This window comes from Theropithecus gelada, chromosome 1 (genome assembly GCF_003255815.1).
Source record: "Theropithecus gelada isolate Dixy chromosome 1, Tgel_1.0, whole genome shotgun sequence".
Taxonomy (NCBI): Eukaryota; Metazoa; Chordata; class Mammalia; order Primates; family Cercopithecidae; genus Theropithecus; species Theropithecus gelada.
Genome location: NC_037668.1, coordinates 193,678,089 through 193,700,238, shown reverse-complemented (window position 1 = coordinate 193,700,238; position 22,150 = coordinate 193,678,089). Strand labels below are relative to the sequence as shown.

The 22,150-nt window shown below is 36.3% G+C and overlaps 1 protein-coding gene across 5 annotated transcripts in view; it reads left to right on the top strand.

The window, feature by feature from the left end:
* The window catches only part of DNM3 (dynamin 3), a 556,545-nt gene that overhangs the window by 480,703 nt on the left and 53,692 nt on the right, over positions 1 to 22,150 (top strand). The gene's annotated exons all lie outside the window — the stretch shown is intronic.

Below are 22,150 nucleotides of genomic sequence, written 5' to 3'. Positions count from 1 at the left end.
TTTTCTTGAGAGATGTTCTCAGAGACTAAAAACAACAAAATTCCAAAAGCTTTTGCTAATTAAAAAGAGAGGAACTGAAACTGTTATAGATTATGTCAGTGAAATCCACATTAAAAAAAAAAAAAGTAGAACTCCAGATCTCTCTTAAAGTATATGATTTACACCATATTCCAGTAAATTGATGCAGGCCGATAACTTTTCATTCATTTCTCTTGTGTGTCATGTGGGGCATACTTAAAGCAGTTGGTTCTCCTAGGGACAAAGCAGGAAGATTAACTCAAGCCCATGTTGCTTTTTATGATATGTGGTTTTGAGTTTCAGAGGAGTCGAGTGCAGTGTGAATCACTGAAGCAACCAGCTGAAAAATCCTCAACCCTATAACAAAAAGCAGATTTTTTTCCATATTTCTTCCAAGTTTTTATTTCACATGCACATCTGAGATACAAAATATTCTGTAAAATTTTAAGGAAGCCACAGTAGTTCTTACTGTTTGGGGATTTCCCGGAGAGAATAATCGTGTTCAGAATGGTCCTTTTTTTTGCCAAAAGGTTTATTATGTGGACTGAACGGCTCAACCAAACAGATAACACCATCTCCATTTTATTTTACATGTTATTTACTGGGGTTTCCCTGAAGAAAGCTTAAGAATTCTTTCCCCATGAGTCACTGACCAAGTAATTGTTTTTTTAAAATATAAACTTTTCTTCAGCTGGTCAATTTGGAACACAGTCTTCTCATCTTCTGTTCACTTCAGGGCTGCTTTGCCTTCATCTGTAAATGATCACGTCTACAGCCAAATTGAGCAGTTCGAATGTAGCCAATTTCTTCCCATTTAACACTCAAGTTTGAAAAATCAACAGCCTGGCCGGGCACGATTCAGAGGACTTCATCCTCTGAAAGTGACCTACGTAATTATATTTTCATTGCGTTGGCAAAATGCCTTTCCTTGGTTTAATTTCTGCTGGAATTAATGGGATGAGAAATTGCGCCCATATTTTGCCAAGAATTGTGAGAGGTTGCTCTGCCCAGGTTATGTTACCCTTTTACTGTTGTGAGTGGGTTAGAAGGTATTGTCTTCTATTCTCATCTTCTTATTGAACTAGAGGCTGTAATTATTGCCCTTGGTAGTGGCTGAACTTTCTAATTAAATATTGACACCTTCACAAATGTGTTAAAACGAGTGTTAAAGTTGGCTTTTTCCCCACGAAAATGGCCCTATAATTGCAATCTTCTATTCTGAAGGAGAAATGTTGTTTTACAGAATATTTCTGAACCCCTTCCCACCCACTTTCCCAGTGGCTATAAGAAGCCTGCTGTTGCCAACTGAGTGGTCTAGAGTCCCTGCTAATTACCTCCTTCCACAGCTTTTGATTTGGAGCCGAACTGATGGCGCCAGCGGCTGAACCACAGTCAGATCTACAGGCCTCTGATTTGCCAAATGGAATCTATGCAGTTTGTTTCCTTTCTCACAGTGTTTTATGATGAAACGCAACTCAAACTGGAAATAGACAAGGAATCACTTCAGAATATTAATGGCTGATGATTTGAATTTTGAAGAAAAATAGCCATCAGAATTCTATACTCCATTACCAACATATACGTATATGTGTACATGTGCTCACAAACAAAATCACAAAATGTGGTTTTCTAAAGAAGCATTCTATTAACTATATTCTATTAAGCATACTAGTACCGAAAGCTTTCAGAACACATCATATTTTATAGCCTTATAAAGGTTCTATTCTATCTGTTGATCATTAATATGTAGGGTCTCATGTCCATATCAGATGTGCCTAGAGTTTTTCTCTAAACTGGCATTCTTTTAAAATATAGCTTGGAAAAGAAAACATAATTATAATCATAGAGGGAATAAGAACTGTCTTTCTTGAAAGTTCAGAGGCATTAGCCTGAAACCCTAAGAGTTAGTTCAGAGTTTCTCAGTTTCTCATTTCATAGAAAAGAATTAAACAAAAAGCTTTAGTTTCATCACAGTTAAAAATGCTTAGTTCTCAAAACATATTTTCTCAGCTGTGACTTGCTTTCTTATTTGAGGTTTCTTCAGAAAGGGAAATTGATTATATTAGAGAAAATAATGTTGGAAGACAAAACAGTTCTCAGCCAAGTGAGAATGAAGGGCTTCCTAAGTGAACTAATCCCTTCTCTCCCTATTAATTTGGCTCCAAAGTCGGCTCCAAAGTCAAGCACATCAAAATGGAAAGTAGTTCTCATTCTTTTTATTGACGTGAAGTCAAAAATTGTGCATAATTTTAAAGAGCAGATAATCTAAATCACACATACATATACATACATACTCATGCACACACACTGTTATCCATTAGAACAAGTCTTCTTTATCAAATACATGACTTTTAAGTGTATTTGTGCCACTTGGTTTACTTATTCATTATGTAGACATTTAGTTAGCAACTTCCATGTGTCCAGCATCATGCTTGATTCTGGGCATGAAATAATTCCTGTTCCCAAAGAGTTCCCAGTTTAGTGAGAGACTGATAAGAACATCATTTCACATCACCTTGTAATATAACTGCTATCATCGTTATGTTAGGAGGTAGAGATGAGAGGTACCTAAATTATATTTTCCTAACAAGCAAAGATGTAGATTAGCAAATGCTTTGAAGAGAAAGTGACTTTTGAATGGTCACTTCAAAAGTAAGAATCAGGAAGAAAGTTATGGAAAGGAGAATGCATCCCAGACAGAGTAACAGTATAAGTAAAAATTCAGAGAAATTAGAGTTTATTGGCGTAACTGAAGGTCCATAGCTATGGCTGCATGAAGTTCATGTGAAGATGTGCAGTGAAGACTGAGGGGCCAGGGAGGTAGACAGAGAACAAATCGTGCTGGGCCTTGTGTGCCAAGGGCTGGAAGACTTTATCTGAAGAGCACTGTGGAATCAGTGAAGACATTTAAACATGGGATCATCTTTATATTTTAATAAGAGTGTTATACTAGGAGTGAGTAAGTATATTAGGATGTAGGACTGACGACTAAGATACTATTGCAATAGGTAATAAACGTTGAAATGGGGATAGACAGACTTCTATTTTAAACAGAATGACGGATCAGACACCCTCATGGACATATATACACATTTATAGTTTAAATGATGAAGAAGATAGATCAAATTTGTTTTACATGCACTACCAAAATGAATTAGAAGGAAAAAATCCATAGAAGTCAGAAAATGACATGAAAGCAGGAAACTAAAGCACTGGTTTTCATCCTGAGGATTTCACCCAAACTTTGGCGATCTTGTGCTTCCATCAAGGTGGCCAAATAATGCCTGGGAAATAGGTGTTAAGCTTAGTACATTCCCAATTCCAAAGACTCCTAACAGGAGCCTGTCACACATGCTGGTACTGGAAAAACTCTATCCTAGTCTAAGAATATACTAAAAATAAAACCAATATCCAGAAGAATGCAGCCAGGAAATTATCTTGTATTGACCTTGGCAGTAAATAAAAGGGGAGTGATGGGTGGTGATCTGCCTTTAAACTCTATAGCCACAAGTTTGCCCCCATTTGAGTATAAGGTCTGAACTCACACTACATGTGTGTTTGAGGATCTCAAACCTCAAGTACAGAATTTAATTCTCCTTGGTTAGTACTACCCTCAGAGAAACAAGCAGAAGCCCCCCTACCCACCACCAAAAAAATTATTTCTTCTGTGTAACAATGCAAATTTGACCCAGGCCTTAACTCTCCAAGATAGAGTTCTATGGCAAATGAATAGCTTGCAAAGAACAAAGGAAGGAAGGAAATAGGAAACAGGCCACTACTGAGAACAGGAGAAACAACAGGGTGTGAAATCAGACCTTCAGAGATGATATATTTACAATTTTCGAGTTATTAGGTACAGAAATAAAAAGATGCTTAATATGTTTAGAAATAAAGAAGTTTTAAGTATGAGAAAAAAAGATCAAGCAGATTGGGGGAATGACTTCTAGAAATAAAATATAATCATTGAAATGAAAAATTCAATTAAAGGAGTCAATGAAGCAGATTAGATATAGCTGAACAAAGAATTAGTAAACTGGAAAATCTGTAGTGATATGAATACACTGACCAGAATAAAGGCCAAGCCAGAATAAAATCCAGAAATAAAAAGATTGAGATCATAGATTGTGTTAGATGAGTTCTAACATATTTCTAATCAGAGTTCTAGAAGGAAATAGTAGAATAGGGAAAGGCAGTATTCAAAGACGACTAACAGAACATTCATAACAGCACTGTTTGTAATAGTAAAAACCTGGAAATAACCTAAATGGCCATCAGTGGAAGGGCAAATTAGTAAATTGTAGTGCATTTATACATTGGAGTATTATATAGCATCCCAAACAAGTGAACTCCAGTACATTCAATGATATGCATGAATTGGCAATATAGGTAAAAGAAAATTATATAGAATATATTCTTTTTATGAAACTAAAAATAACTGATAAAAATAACTCTTTAAGACTAAATACAGATGCAATAAAACATAATAAAAGGAAAGTAAGGGAATGATAATTATTCTCGCTGATAGTTACTTTGAGTGGGAGAGGCAGGGGGCTGAGTTGGCAGATGGTATTATATGATACTGTATGAATAGATGCAGAAGAAAGTGTGCCATGAACCAAGGATTATAGTTAATCCAACTCTGTATACTAAAAGTACATTGAGGAAGTAGGAGGAGAGAGAGAGATTGAGAATTTTCTAAAATTGTCGAAGTCTAACAATTCTTAGACTCAGGAAACAAAACAATTCTCAAATAAGATTTTTTGATATATAATAATAAGTAACAGCAAGATACATCATAGTGAAACTACAGAACACCAAAGAAAAAAAGATCCTAAAAGAAGCCGGAAAGCTAGATCACCTACAAAGGAGTGGAATTAGATGGACTGCTGATTAGTTTAACCTGTGCAATATTATCCAACGGATGAGTGGTAGAGCCAGGATTCAGATCCATGTCTTCTGATTCCTATGCCTCTGTTCCTTCTAATACTCCACCAAAAATTTTCACACATTTATGTACAGAATATTTTGTGTACTGAAATAAATGTAAACCAAAAAAGCAATGGAAAGAAGAAACCCAATAAAAAGAAAAGTTAGTGTTATCTAACACACGAAAAATGTTAAATTTTTAACATTTTTCGTAACATTTTTCGTGTGTTAGATACATGTTAAAATTTACATGTATTTAGGTACAAAAGAGACAAGGGAATTAGCATTTGTTAAATTCCTAAATATGTGCCAGGAATAGTTCTGGTGCTTTAAAAAAAAACTCATTCAGTTATCATAACAACTATTTCTGAGTTGGAGTTCTTATTTCCATTTTGTGGTGGAAAAGACCAAGGCTTGGAGAGATTACATGATTTACCCGATTTCAAAAGCTAGTAAATGGTAAATTCAAATTCTGGAAAGGTGCGGCCAGTCCCACCTGACCTTTCATCTTCCCAGTAGCATTGTCAGTAAATGAATAATGTGATTTATATTACCTAAGGTGTCCCAAACAGAGCACTTTCTCTGGCAGCCTTCTGAGACCACCGTTCCCAATGTCAGGGGTTACTACCCCCAGAGACATGTCCAGGAATGTTAGTTTTTCCTTTGCACTTTTCTAGGCTTCTTTCCCACTTGGATGCTGTACAGATTCCTCCACCACATTTGATCGTCCATTTAAAGTACTATATGCTGACTATTTTCTAATGGTTCTAGGGTTTTGAATCCTTGCTATTACACTTACTAGACAAATTACTAAATCCATTTGCGCCTCAACTTCCTCATATGTAAACTGGAATAATAACACACCTTTTGAGGATTCTCAAAATGATTAGCTGAGAAAATGAAATCCATAAAGCTCTTAGTTCAGTCCCTGACACTTGGAAGTTTTCAGTAAGTGACTACTGCTGCCATTATTAGACCCTTTGCAGGTACGGAGACAGCTTTTACAGTCAGGGGGAATTCATTTTGTCTCCTAGTTTGCCTAAGAATAAGTGATCCATCCTTATTTATTCTGCTGATTGTGATTTGATATAGTCTTGGACCTAGTTATTATTAATTTTAGCATATGTTAATAAGAAAACTAATTATAAAATATCCTGTTCTGAATTTCATTTCAAGATAATGTGATATAGCAATACATGATCAAATATCTATTTTCTAAATTGAGATTTTAAAAATTCCCAAACTTCATCCCTTGAGTTGAATTCACTAGAATGAAATAAATGACGACAATGTTCACTAAGCTTCATGTTAACTGGATCAATTTGGCCAAAGACTATTTTTGCCTTTAGGATTTATTATTCTGAATTAAGTGGTTATATGGTTGAGTGATTATGTAAAAAAATAATATTATTTATACAATGATATGTGAAGAGGATTGCTATAATGCCAGCAGTTAAAAACACAGAAGCACCAAGCCCTCATGTATATAGAAAACTCGTGCTAAGGCCAAAAGAAGCAGAAGGAGAGTCAGAAGAAATATACCAAAGTGGTAAACATGTATGCTGTGCTATATGTGTCCACATAATACATACAAAATGCTAAATTGGTATAGATTTCTGAAAATAAAAATGCCTATTCTTTTTTCAAATTGTGCAAACCTGATAAGCCTACTAGACATATACGTATATATCCTTTTAACTAATCACTTTATCATTTTTTTTCCAACAAAGAAGATGATAAATGAAAGTCACCTTCTGGGTGATTAGTGGCAGTTTACTTGGAGTTTCAGTCCTTCCTCAGGACTTTTTGGCATAGTAATAACATTGCAAAGTTGCTCACATTTTTCATACCCTTCCATTTTATCTCGTGTGTGTGTGTGTGTGTGTGTGTGTGTGTGTGTGTGTCTTGTATGTGGAATATTCTTACAGCTAGTGACTTAATATGCTGATGAACACAGAGAGCTGGATTTTTTTTTTTTTTTTTTTTTGCAAACCAATATTTTGTGCCATTTGATTATTTAGGTGGTATTCAGCCTTTTCAAAGATTACTTAACTGTCATGGTATCACTAGAGAGCAAGAAAGGAAATTCTGTAGTTAGCTTAGGAGAAAAAATAACGTAAAACAATTCTTCAAGGAACCTAGCAATGCAATAAAGTATCTAGATAATATTTTAGAATATCAGAGCCTGGGGTATGCTAATGGAATCACAGGAGAAGAAAAAAGCTCCAGTTCTCACTCACATTAAAAGTGCTCTCTTTTACACAAGACACAATTCATAAAATCTTTTTATATCAGCAGGGAACTCATCTATCTGCATATACATAGAGGCAGGCGGCTGTTAACAGCATAGCATGACACTGCTGAACAGTTCAGGATGCAGTATAAGCAATATCATTCTATCATTCCCAACTGAAACAACATCAGAAAATGTAGGCAGGCTAAATAGAATTATCCAAAATGGAGCCCGTCTGAAATTCCAAGTCTCCCAGAGACAAAAGTACTTATTCACCTCTTCTTCCTTTTTATGACTGAAATTCATTTGCATCCACTGACATCCTTTAAATTATTACCCTCCTGGGAAAGTCTGCAACCCTTGTAGAACACTCATAAACATTCAGTTGTTTCTGATCAGACCTGTGTTGTTTGTAGTTCTCCTGACTCATATTTTAGTATCTTAGGAAGGAAAATTTAGTGCCAGAAATGTTTACCATCTATATTCTCTTGGTTTCTGAGACTTCCCTTGGCAATTTAAAAAATTTAGATATCCATTATACCTTTTGCTTCAAAGGTCATAATTCCAGAAGTATGACTTTTATCTGACCATTTAGAATGATAAATCTAAGAAATTTTTGTGTTCCAGAGAATGAATACACAAAATGGGAACTAGTGAGTTCCAAAGCCTCAGCTATAGAATAATTGATGACTTTCTCCAAATATTTGTTAAAATTTTAATATAATGAATGCTAGGATTTTTTTTAAGTAAACTTTTTTAGCAATAAGAATTTAGCACTTCCAAAGCAGCCACATGGTCTGTTGCCCAGGACTCCCTTAAAAATTGCTTTGCTGAGGCTGTTCAACATCTGTCAGCATTTTCTGCATAAACCATTGGCCCAAAAAAATTCTTCAGGCTGAAACTTGATATATCAGGTCTCAGCTTAGGAGTTTTTATGTGTTTTCAGGAAAATAAGTTCGGGTGTTTTCAAGTTAGTGCTAGAGGAGAAACACATTCTAATACATCATTTCAAGACACCCTTTTATTTTATACATGGGTAAAAGGAAAACAGACTTCTACCCAACTAAACTGGACAGAAAATATCTAAACAACTGTTGTGAAGTTTTCTTTACACTGTATTGCTAAACAGGATGTCTTTATTGGAACTATGTGACTACATTCTTCATAGAATGGCATACGGAACTCTGCCCAGATTTAATGCCGGAGGTCAGAATGTGCCCACCTCCTGGCAGCTGAGGATGAATGGCTTAAGTGACAAATTCCAATCCGTCAGCTTCCCAGATCATTGTACAGCCGAAGGAGACTAATACAATAAACAACGGTTTGCCAAAAGGCATCGTGATCCACTGGTGGATTGTGGTTTTACACAGCTTCAACATACATTATCCTGACGTCTAAAATTACATCTCAGAGTACAGCTGTGTGTGTAATACTGGACTTCATTCCACTGGATGATCCCGTGTAGTCCACTTATAACAGGAATGCACTTTTGAACCTAAAGCTGTCACTACAAATCTCACTGTGAGTGTTAAGAATTCATGAAGAAATTCCAATTTATTGGTTTGCAAGGATTTGCCTATGAAGGTAGATTGTATCTTAAAATTGCCATTCCATTAAAGGCTAAAAAAGTCATTTCAATGACTAAAGTTCTTATATCTTTTAGTTGACTATTTGTAAAGTGAACTTTTTTTTTTTTTCTTTTTATATGAGTGTTAACTAGAAATAGGCAAGGAATGAGCAGGACTTTAACATTCTAGTCCTCTGTGTCACAGAATTTATTTGAACTATAGAGTCCCTAAATCACTACCATAACCCTCAGGGAAAATAAAAACTCAAAAATATATAAACAAACTGTACTAAAATTGAGCTACTGAGCACCTTAGTATACTTGCTTGCCTTTAGTTAACATATTTTAAACAATAAGGGTATGTCTTTCGAGGCTGTCTGGGGTATACCTGTGGTTTTAAAAATACCAAGTGACTCACCTCCAATAGTTACAGTGGTAAGGAAAAAATTGTTACCTCTTTCCTTTGGTGATTCTGGTACACGTTTGGAAGATACAGCTCAAAATAATCCATACCCTGGGCCTCTGGCCTCCAATATACTAATGTCTGCTCTCTGGAAGACCCATATGCACTCCTGTCCTCCAAATCCTGAGTGATCCAGATCCTTTGGAGGACTTAAGTAAATAAAAATTAAGAGCAAAACAAATGGTCTTGAAAATCCTTTCCAGTAGACACAATCAAACACAACAGGGATCTGATCATTTCACTTTCCTAAATTTTCTGTTTCCCCATTTAGCACGGTGGAGGAGGACATCTGAGATAACTCTTCTTTTTCAAATCCCCACCTCAAGGCATTCTCCTCACACTTCCGCCACCACATACACCCCTGATGCTTCATCCACCAAGCAGCCATATCCACAGGCCGTAGGCACACCATCTTCTGCCCCATTTCTGCACCTTTGCATGTGTAGTTCCTCCTGCCTGCAAGATGCTCTCATTTATTCTATACCTGATGAACATCTTCCTACCCATCAAAACCCAGATCACTCTCTGATACATTCTTTCTGCATTCCATGGAATATATAGATTTGACTGTTACTGGTTTAAAATCAAATTTGTCGTCCTTTTTCACAACCGTCCTAAGGTTTATGCCAGTCTCTTCCCTGTCTCACTAATAATGAAATTAAGATTTGTAGATAGGAGATAATATGACACATATTAAAAGCACTCAGAAAGCTAAGGGTTTTTCTTCAGAGCTTTTATTCATTTTTGCATCTAATGTTGAAAACAAGTAAAAATATATACAGAAGAGCCCCTAGCTGAAATGTATTCATATGGCCCCCTGACCCAATCACAGATTCTTCTATTTCAACAGAACTTTCTTTCCCACAAATATAGGAAAATGTCCCAATTTTCCTGACTGATTTGTGCTTATTGATCACTGAACTTAGAGCTTGGAAACTTGGATTTCCATTTTGTGAACGCTCTCAATTTATTGTATGACCTTAGAAAAATTATGAAACCTTTCTGACTCTTAGCTTTTGAAAAAGCAAATAATAAGTCTACTTATATCGTGAAGTTGGCCTGAAATTCAAAACAAACTATATAAGTAAAACAACTTGAAAACTGTATGCCGGTACATTCATACAAAGTATATATTCATATTTATATGACTAGTATACAGTATTATTATCAGTATCAAAGGAAACTAAAAGTCTACAGTATATGGAGCCCAAATAAAATTTGGCCAAAAAGAATACTTAGGATGTAAACTGCTTTCAGTTTCAACTTTTGATTCCACTTACTCATGATTCACAGAGAGCTTTGTAAGAATCAGTAGTTCTCTGAAATAGGTAATAATAGTGCTAACTCGGAGGTACTTAGGACATAAAGGTATTGGGGTGTGTGTGTGTGTGTGTGTGGGAGGCAGAGAGAGAGAGAGAGAGAGAGAGAGAGACAGAGAAATAAGACATTTTTGCTAAAGAATATCTGAAGAAAAAAAAGGCCAAGGACAAAATGTTGTAGAAAAAACTGGGTTCTTGAGTTCTTGTCTCATGACCAGGAAGAGTCAGGCACGCAGACACTTTGAAGGATGAGAGGGAACAGAATTTATTGGGAGAAAAGGAAAAGTTATCAGCAAAGTGAGAGGGGTTCCTGTTAACAGGCCCCCATTTCACAGATTGAATCCTGGTTTATCACACAGGATTAGAAGAGGCCAGGCTCCTTCCCACTGCAACTAGCACCAACTTCCCGAGGCTGCAAGGCTGCAGTCCTCTCGGTGCTCAGGCCAGTGGGAGATTCTCTGGGGACTTTCCCCCTTATCTTCCTCCTGCTTCTATCACAATGAGAACTGTCAAATCTTTATTATTCTAACCTGTAATAAGTCCACAAAGACATGTGGAGTTTGATTTCTAGTATTTTTTTGTTAGACTGGCTATCTTGACTTCAAAATATCTAGGAATATTAAGGACAATGTGACAAGTGCTGTTTTAAATTCCTGACTGGGCACCCAGGAGGATGAGAAATTCCTGGGTAAGAAAATAAAAAGGGAGCTGGAAAGCAGAGGGTTGGCCTATGGTGAAGCCACAGCTGTCCTTGGGGCATTTGCTATCACTGCACACAAGAGCTTTGGATGTACTTAGACATATGGAGCTAGGAGTAAAAACTTCAGCCCGAAAAAAAATTGGGGAATTGGAACCAAGACCACTATAGTAAGTAAGCCAGGACACTTACAGACCTACACCTTCAGTGAAAATAGTGAATCAAGAAAAATCCGCTTGCCATTGAAAGGAGAAAGTGAGAAAAGTTACTTGTCTCGGCCTGCATTGTGAATGGAAGGAGAGAAAAGTCTTTGAGAATCCATTTGTATAGGTTCCTCATTCTGTTATTTGAGATTCAAATTTGTATCACTTACATGGGCAAACAGAACCAAAGCTGAGAAATTAACTTAAAGTGGACCAAAGTTGGAAGCCATCCTGGGAGCCTATAGAAACATAAATACTCTCTGGAGCGACACACCCTCAAATCAGATCTAATAGAAGCCCAGCTAAACCTGAATACACAATCCAACATTTAAAAGAACACACACACACAAAAAGCCATCATGAGTAAGTCAAGAGAATAGCTAACAGTAGAAAAGATTTTGGACTATGTTTAAAAAGTTTAAAGAAATAAAAGAGCAAATGATAAATTTGAGAAAGGAACACTTTTTTAAAGACAAGGCATATTTTTAAAATAGCCAAATAGAACTTGAAAAATGAAGTGCAGTTATTGAAATTAAAATTTTACAAATAGATTAAACAGCTGGAGAGTGACTACATCAAATAGGTTCTACACAGTGGTGTGCTGATAGATGTTTAATAAGTAGCTGTCCAGAATGGGGGAAAGCCCTGTTCTGTAGCATTTGCTAATTTCCATGGTGTGAATGCTCCCACCATTGGTAGCCAATTTTAAACTACCAATGTGACATCAGTGAACTGGGAAGAGACGTGTACAATTGGTTCTCATGAGCTGGTATAAACCAGCTCCTATACACGATTGGATATATAACTGAATAAATTACCCAGAATGCAACACAGAGAGATGGAAAGATAGGAATGTATATAGGACATGAAGGACAGGCTGTGAAGGTCTAATATATGTTTAATCATCATTCTAGAGGAGAATAGGAGAATGACTAAAATGTTTCCAGAATTGATGAAAGTCATGAATGCTAAGATCTAGGAACACCACAGATAACATCCAGACACACATTATAATGAAACTGCAGAGCACCGAAGTCGGAGATAACCATAAAAGCATCAAGAGAAAAAATATATCAACTACTAAAGAACAACAGTTCGGACTTCTTAAGAGCAAAAGTGGAAACCAGAAATAATGGAATCTTCAAAGTGCAGAGGGAAACACTGCCAGGCTAGAGCTGAATACCTAGTTAAAGGATTGTTTTAAAGTGAGGCCTAGTAAAGACACTTTTGGACAGCAAAAACAGTTTGCCATCAAAGGTAAAAGGAACGAAACAAAAAAATGTACTTTAGGAAGAAGGAAAATGATCCAGAAGGAACATGGACAAAGAAGTGGGTAAACATTTAGGTAAATCTAAGCCAATATTAAAACAATAAGAATAATAGTAATGTATGGTGATTAAAAGCCATCTGAACAGTTTTATTTTCTCACAAATACTAAACAGCTTATTGTGCACTTAATTTAATTACTCATGTAGAAGTTTTAACCATATTTTATTCATTTTTGACTTATAAAACAATCACGAAAAAACAGTATACATTGTGATATAAGATTTACTTATTTTAATCCAAGTTATACTTTGCAAACATACTGAAAATTTTACTGGGTTTTAAATTTGTAATGAAAGAGCCATAGATTCCCCAGAATTTTTTTAAAAAATGTTGTTGATCTTGCACATTCTGTTATATGATTCCAGGTCATTACTTAAGCAAGGATTTCCAATTTAGGCTGAGCTGGGAAAGACATTATTATATTAAAGTTTATGGTTGTGAAAACTTTACCCCCACAACACTGGAAGTACAGGACCTTTGTTTCTCCCTACCCACATGATGGTGACTTTTTACCACTAGGAGAATTATGTACTCACTGTGACTCACAGAAAGAGATAAGGTTACTTTATACTATCTCCCAATAAATGCAGCCAAGGATCCTTGGAGAAATTCCAGGACTGGAGCAGAGAAAGTACAAGATGAGCCTGGAATGTCTCATGATGCCAGAAAGTAAGGAAGTGCTCAAAACCTTATGGGGAACATGTGAAAAAGATACAAGAGGCAAATTACAGGAGGCTCCCAATGACTAAATCTGGGACAATTTCAGACATAAAATAACAATAGTAATGGATTACAATCCATAGAATAAAATAAGAATCCATACTTACATAAATAGACAGTTGAATGAGTAATTATATGAAGGAGAAGGGAAAGCTATTCCTCATAATTAATTAATTTAGAAGAGAAGATTGAAATTTAAAAATCACCATTCGCAAAACATCACAGTAATAGTTTCTCTTAAGAATCATCAATGGATGTTAAAATGAGTAGGTAAAAGTATGATGAGAAATAGGATATTCACATAGCCTCAAATATCACCAGCACGATATTTATTAATTTCAAAGGAGAAAAAATAGAAACTTTACAGTGGAGAAACCTGAAAGACACCATCTTAACCAAATGATCAAAGTTAACATGACTAGTAGTGAGACAGATCGACATCACATGTCTCCTGATGTAATGCACTGAGAAAGACACACCATTTTTATGGGGTGTTTTTGCTAAAAATGCACAGCCTGAAATTAATAACAAGGAAACATCAAATTCAAGGACACTGTACAAAATAACTGGTCAATATGGTACAAAATTATTAGGGTCATGAAAGATGAAAAAATACTGAGGTATTGCTCCAAATTAAAGGAGACTAAAGAGGCAAAACTAAATGTAATATATGATTGAGGATTAGATCCTGGGCCATAGTATTATAATGTCAATTTCCTTATCTTCATCATGGTTGTGTAGTTTTGTAAGATACTAACATTCGAAGAATCTGGGTGAAGGATATACAGGAATTCTTTGTATTAATTTTCAGCCTTTTAATAAGACAAATTATTTCAAGATGAAAATTATTTTACAAATCAAAGATAGTGTTATGATAGTTTCCTTAAACCTCTCCATCCTCCCATATTCTAAGAAAGGCCATTTATTAGTTACCTCCTTTCCTAGTTCTATCCACAGACATCAATGCATGGCTTCAGGAAAAGTGGGCCAAGTGCAATGCTGAAAAGGAAGGAAACAGTTTGAGTCTGAAGCACAAGGTTCCTACTGTGCTGAATCAGTGTGGTAGAGGCTATTAAAATGCCATCTTTTCCTACCTCCCACTCCTCTCCTTCCTCTGCCTTCATACCCTACATCCCAGACCGCTTTTAATCCTATTGGGAGGGTATACACAGAGAAATAAAGAGAAAATAATAATGAATGGCTGTGTTCTTTGGCACATGAATAGCAGTTTCCCTTTCAGGACTTCAAGAATAAAAAATGAGAGGCTTTAAATCTTGCTAACTTGTGCAAGAATGTGCGCGTGTGTGTATGTGTGTGTGCGTAGGTAAAAATGTAAACTACCACTATGGAAAGAACAATGCTGGCTTTTAAAATCTACTAAAGTAAAAGAAATAATTATTCCTGAATAAGGTATGTCAAATACCAGTAGGAATAAAGAAGAGCGGGTTATTTTGTTTAGAGCTGGATGAATTAGGAAAATCCCTTTTTACAGCTAACTCAGAGATGAGCTGTTGTTGCCAAGATGTGGTTTATCAAACATCTAGGCTATCTCACAGGATGTGAGTTGGTTTAGCTTTGTAAAATAGCTCTATTTTTATTTTAGCCAAATCTCTACAAGACTCTCAGTCAACTCCCTCCCCCACTAGAATGAAACAGCAACAACAGCAGCGAAACCTGACTGAAACAGCAGAGTAAATGTTGGCCAGAAGCCTGCTGTGATCCAGCCTGGCTTTTAGAAGGAGTCTCTCTGAGTTTGATTCATTGCTTCTCACAAGCCAGCTCCAGACTGCTTTTCTTGAGATAAAATAAGTTGTAGAAGTATAAAGGGATTGTTGCCACTGGTAATTTTTTTTTACTTAAGATAATAAAAAGCACACAAAATTTCCATGCTCATATTTGACTCCTTTCCGGGTCTCCCTTCCTGATTCTAACACACTGTGGAAATGGTGCAAGGAAAAAAACCACAGACAGAGTAGTCGGTGTGATTTCATACCACATGACACATTACTTGTGCTTCTTCCTGGAGCAGTCTGTTTTCTGTGAGCTGGCTTCACTCTGGGTTATTACTTGGCATGGTGAGATTTCACCTGGTTGCCCCTTCTGTGGCTCAGACGGGGCCTGGGACATCACTGAATTTACACTGAAAATCAGATGGGCATCTGAACAACTCCCATAACACACACACACACACACACACACACACACACACACCACACACTTAATCAGCATCAAGTAGTGCAGTTTCCTTTATAAGTGATGGGAGCTGCTGGCTGTTGTTGTTTTTGGCTTGAGGCCTTATAGACCAGCCAGCCGTTGTGTAAGCATGGTCTGTCTGAATTGCTTTGGGGCTGTCTTCTTAGAAGTCTTCTTGCTGTTCATTATTTTGCCAGCAAGCCATTCCTGTTACTTTTTTTTTTAGATTCCTCAATCTATGTTTTCTCTACTGCAAGATAGTAAAATGTAGAGAATCAGGGATCCCTTTAAATCTGGAAGATTTTTTTTTTTTTGGTCTTAATTTAATTTGAGATTGGCATTTAAAACCATTGCAGAACTTGTGAACTTGCTAAGTTTAAACTACAGTTTGGAGTAGGGGTTAATAACCAAGCTGTTCTTCTCATGCTGTTTTAAAAACTTCTGGTGTATATGCCTTTTTATTTTTTACTCATCATACAGTCTATTCAGAAAAATATAAAAAAGTTTTAAAAAAACATTAAGTAGCTCTTGGCAGAAGGTCAAAACCAGCATTTCAGGGAAGGTATTTAAAAGTCTTTTAAGTGTGGGCTATTTGTATAAGCAATATCTGCACGTTTCTTATGACTGGGAGGGACTATTTTCACAGTCTTTCATGGAAATATTTCTAGACAATTTTCTGCGGCTCTTTTCCCTGAGCTCATTTATTTGCTTTTGCTTCAGAACACAGCATTTTAATGAGCAGTTTTATGAGCCTAACCTGCGTTCTGCAAGCTCCACATGACTGGATTCCTGTTGCATATAACCTTTGCCCTATTTTCCATTAAAACACAAGACTTTCCTATAATCAACTGTATACTATGACCTTGGAGGAAAAAAAATGCAACAGATAGTTTAGTCTACTATTTAGTCTACTTTAGCACACTAAAATTGTTTTTAAAAAAAATAGTTGTTTCCTTATAGTTTTTAAAAGTGTATGTATTAATATTTTCATCACAAATTTATTTTGTAAGATGCCTAATTCAATATTACCATATCCCTCTGAGTAAATAACTCATTTAGCTATCTTTATAATCCACTGAGGGATGTACAAAGGCAAGATGAACCCCAAATCATTTTGGAATTATGAAAATTCAAAACAAAATAAAATGCAAAGTGTTCTGTCTCCACTTGGTCTTACATATAATAATAAGTGTCAGGAAGTTCCTTCTTATTGCAAAGCTAAATCATCATCTGATACATTTTGACTCCTCTTTGTGCTTTAATTCAAATGTAAAAAAACTATTTTTTACTTTATACATAGTATCCTACTATTTTTATATAGAATAACTTTCTCTTCTATACCCTGAGACATCCAATTTTTTTTACTTTTTCCTCCAGGTTTCACTTCCAGTATTTTAATCAGTTTTCTTAATATCTGCTAAATATTCAAGCTCTCCCTTTCATTTGAGCAGTAGAGCCTCAAGCAGAATGCTTGAGTAGAGCCCCTGCAAAGGTCTAACCAGTCCTAAGAACAATGGAGCTATTGTTGTGTAGCACACCCAGCTCCCCTCCAGATCATGCATTCCAGCCATGTTTGCCTTTGAAAACTACCCTATGGATTTAAGGTAGTCTGCGGTTGCTTGTAACACCTTGCTCTTTTTCTGCCCTGCTTACTTTAGCCAATCTGTCCTCATCTTATAATTCTGTTTACATTTTCTTCTTAGGACAAGGAAGGCACTCTTTAAAACAGAGTGCAGTAAGTTTAGGGCAAATGAAAGGAAATCTACTTCACATAGCAGGTTATAAACTTGTGGAACTCATTAGTCCCAAAAGGTGGGACTGGCAGGAAATGTAAATGAATTCAGAAATCTTTTAGCCGGATTTATGAATGAGAGCCACAAATGGCTACTAAGAAAACTGGGGCTATGCCTGACTCTTACAACAGAAGTCAGAGAGCAGCTTTGAGCTCCCACACAGGATGCCTCTTGAGACTTACTGGGGTGGCTGACCTTGGGTCTGGCCCACTGTGGGATTTCCTGAGCATCCTGTGTCCCTTCTGCACTTTTTCTCAGTTTCACTGGGTCTCAGAAAGAACCAGTAAGGCTTATCTGGGAGAGGAAACTTTCTTTTTAAAGTAGAGACTAGAAGAAAGCTTCGTAACTTCTCCTTTCCCGTTCAACCATTTGCCTACCTTAGTGCCAATTATGACTGTCAGGGAATGAGGGAATGGTGATGTCTGTCTAGTAGAAACTAGCTGAGATCCCATTTGAATGTTAAAACATAGATACTTTCTTTTACGCTAACTCAGACACTTCTTTTTCCTGGGAATTTTCAGGCCTGAGACCATAAATAGCTTTTTTATTTCATCCTGTACTCTATCCTCAGTAGAATCTTCAATCACTGAACTCCTCTGCTTTTCCCAGACCTATATCTCTTTACTGCAGTGTTCTCAAACTGGAGCACTTAAAAAATTCAAATGCTCCTGGCTTCACCCCAGACCAATTAAATCATAATCTTTGAGGGTCGAGCCCAGGTATCGATAGTCTTTAAAACCATCCCAGGTAATTCTCCCAGCAACAAAGTTGAGAGTCTTGACCTGACAAGTAGTGTCAGGTTCTCTCCTTACCCTGAGCTCCCTGCTTGGCATCTCAGTGTTGTCTGTGACATCATTCTGCAATAGCCACCTCTCCATGTTAAATGTTTATTAGTGATTATGGTGAAGTTCTCTACACAAGTCATTGATGCTAGGTCTTTATGCTTTTTCTGTCCTTCCAACCATGAATACTTAGTAAAAGAAAACTTGCTGTGAAATCTGGACCATTGCAAATACCCAACACTTATAAGACCCTGCCCTCCTTTTACTTACTTCTTTGTTGACTAGCCAATCACCTGCTCCAAAAATGATCTTCCATCACATCTGTCCCTCACTTTTACTGTAGGCAAGAATGTCACCTCGTAAGAGAATACAGAAGTCAACCAGAAGAAGCTGCCCGTTACCTTTATCTTTACCTCAGCAGAGCATTCTTCCACCATTCTCTTCTTATTCTTCCTTTAAATTGTTAAAAAGAAAAATTCCACTTTCACTTATTAAATATGATTAAGTACAAACTGTGTGTAATAATACAGGGGAGAAGACCTATTAGAAAGCAATTAACAATAATACACGAAAAGAGTATAAAGCCTTAACGATAAGAAATATTTAATAAGCTATGAGTGTCTAGGAAGGAGGGATCGTTTGGGCCAGGTCTTGAATAATGAAAAGATTTTAGCAAACAAATATCAGGCAAAAGGGCTTTCAGATTCAAAGGCGCAACATGGCTAAAGGCACCAGGTCGTGATGTGCATGGTTTGATTTGGAAATAGCAAAAGGTCTGGTATAGCTGGAATATGGCATGGAAGGTGAATCTTTCTGAATATTTCTCCTTTACGGCATACTGAATCTTATTTGTTTGTTGTTATTTCTAGTGTCTTTAGTCTTTTGCCTTCTGGCTTCTTTTTAAACTTCATATATACACGTGTCTTGCCTGGCCTAAAAGAAACATCTTTGACCCAACCCTGATATCTTGATAAACACTGTGCCATTCCCTTCATTTTTCTGCCAAACTTTCACAGTATGACTTATACTTTCTTTCAGCCCCCTTTCCACATTATCCATCTCACCCTCCTAATCCAGCTACTGGCCCCCCTTTAATCATATCCACAAACCCCCATCCCCACAGAAAAGTTCTGTTAAAGATTCTTACATCATTCAGACAAAGCCACTGGCCAGCCCTCATTCTATTTAGCCCCTCAGCAATATCTGGTGGCACTGTTAATGACTGCCTTTTTCTTGAAAGCTTTTATATAAAGTAGCCTGGGGTGTTGCATGATCTTTGAACTCTCCTCACCTTTTTTTCACTCTTTATGGTCTCCTTTGCTCACCCTTCTTCCACCTCCTTAACTGTGAATATCCATCCCCGAATACTTTCCTTCCTCTCTTTCTTGTTTCATTCCCTTATTTATTCTTTCATTCTGAAAGCATTTACTAAGTACTCACACTAGGCCAGGCACTTTGCTAAACACAAAGAAATTTTTTTTTTTTTTTTTTTTTTTTTTTGCTGTACACTCATTGCCTTTAAGAATCTTTTCTATTCTTACGGCTCCAGCTTCCAATTCTGTATGACAGATTTCTAAATCTACATTTTCTGTTGTGACTTCTGAATGCTCATTCTGTGATTCCAGTTGCCACCAGATACGTCCTTTGCATCTACAAAATTTACTAAAAAATAAATTCATTTTTTTCCCATAAAAACCAATTTCTCTGCCTCCGTTTATTTGCCCCAGTCAATGAAGTCACCATATCATTCTTCAAGGCTGGACATCTGAGCATATTATTTTACTCTTAATAGATTTTGTATCCATTTTGTCACAATTTTCAAATAATTTCTTCTTTAGAATGCCTTTATGATCTACTGTTACCTCTCCATTTTTATAGCAACCCACTTGATCCAGACTTCACACATAGTTTCTTACTAAAGACAATAATTGATCTCCCTGCTTCCAGTCTCACTCTCCTTAAATAAATTCAGCCTGCAGTTGCCATACTAATCTTCCTAAAACAATGCTTGAGCACATCCTTTCTGGTGACCTTTCAAGCCCACCACATTTCATCTCATCTCCTTAGCCTAACCCAAGTTTTCCATGATCTGACTACTCATTTTGCAATTCAGCCATATATTCTTCTACTCAACATATTTGTTACCATGCCCTCCCCAGTATTTTCCCAAACACATCAAACTAATTTCCACCTCCATTCCATTTGTTTCCCTTACCTAGATGCTTTCTAAAGGACTGCATGTCCCAATACAACCAAGCCAAATCTCACTCACTCTCTTTCCATAGCCTTGCCTGACTCCTGAAATCTCTAGAAAACTCTCCTCTCTTGAAAAGCTAATTACACTTAGAGGCTATACCATACCACTTAGTTCATATTACATGCTATCTTTATGACACATTGTTTTTGGCCTGTTGATGGGCTCCTCGCCAAATACAGGGTAAACTTCTTAGGTGCACAAAGTGTGCGGTGACTTTCCCTTTAATATCCAAAGAAACCTAGTGCATGTCTCATCATATGTTAAATGTTTAATATATAGCCTGGGTTAGTTGTAATAATTATCTATGCTTCAATAAACTGTTTTAGACCAAGATAGACTCTACAGGTACAAAAGGAACTTATGTTTACACTGTATATAAAGGAGTCATTTTCTGCTGTACAATATTAGTATCTAGTTTGCATGTCAGTTTTGAAGTAGATGCCTTTTTCTAACTCAAAAAGAGGCAGTTAGGGAGTAATTATTGAGCCACCAGATCTAAATACCAAATTATAGGAAATACAAGGAGTGGAAGAGCATATCAAATGATATGCAGGGGATGCAGTCAGCCAAATCCACACTGGGGGATTGGACAGAATCTACAGGACAAAAAATATTTTTAATAACAACAAATTGCAAGAGCAAGAAATAGAGAGATGGAGAAGTCTGAAGATTAAAATAGACATAAGAGAAATATCTACCAATCACAGTGACATGTTTTGGATCTGTATCCCCACCAAATCTCATGTCAATTGTAATCCCCAATGTAGGAGGTGGGGCCTGGTGAGTGGTGATTGGATTATGGGGATGGATTTCTCATGAATGTTTCAGCATCATCTCCCCTTCGTACTGTTAGTGACAGTGAGTGAGTTCTCATAAAATCTGATCATTTAAAACTATGTGGCACCTCCCTATTCCCTCTCTTGTTACTGTTCTTGCTACTGTGAAGTGCTTGTTTCCCCTTCACCTTCCACAATGATTGTAAATTTCTTGAAGCCTCCCCAGAAGCCTGGCAAATGCTAGTATCATGCTTTCTATACAGCCTGCAGAGTCCTGAGCCAGTTAAATCTCTTTTCTTTATAAATTACTGAGTCTCAGGTATTTCTTTATAACAACATAAGAATGAACTAATATACACAGTATATGGACTTATTTCAATTCAAACTCAAACACATAAACTTAAAAACATTTTTAAAGACAATTGGGGAAGTGTAATATGAACACTAAATATATAATAATGTTAAAAAATTATTAATATTTTAGATAATAAAAATAATATGGTGTTTATGTTTTCTAAGGGTTCTTATCTTTTAAGATTATACACTGAAATATACAGATAAAATTATGTGATGTCTAAGTTTGCCTCAAAATAGTTGAGAAGTATAGACAGAACAAGGTTTGCCATGTGGTGAATTGTTGAAGTTGAGTAACGAGAGATTAATTTGTACTGTTCTTTCTATTCTATCTACTTCTACATATATTTAAAATTTCTCAAATAAAAATATTTTTAAAGTAGTCATTGATGTTAAGAAATTCTTGTTAAATATTTCTGATGTGATAATGGCAATGTGGTTATAATTTTTGAAAAGGAATTTTTATCTTTTGGAAATACCAACTGAAATATTCATGCATGAAATGAAAATAATGTAGACA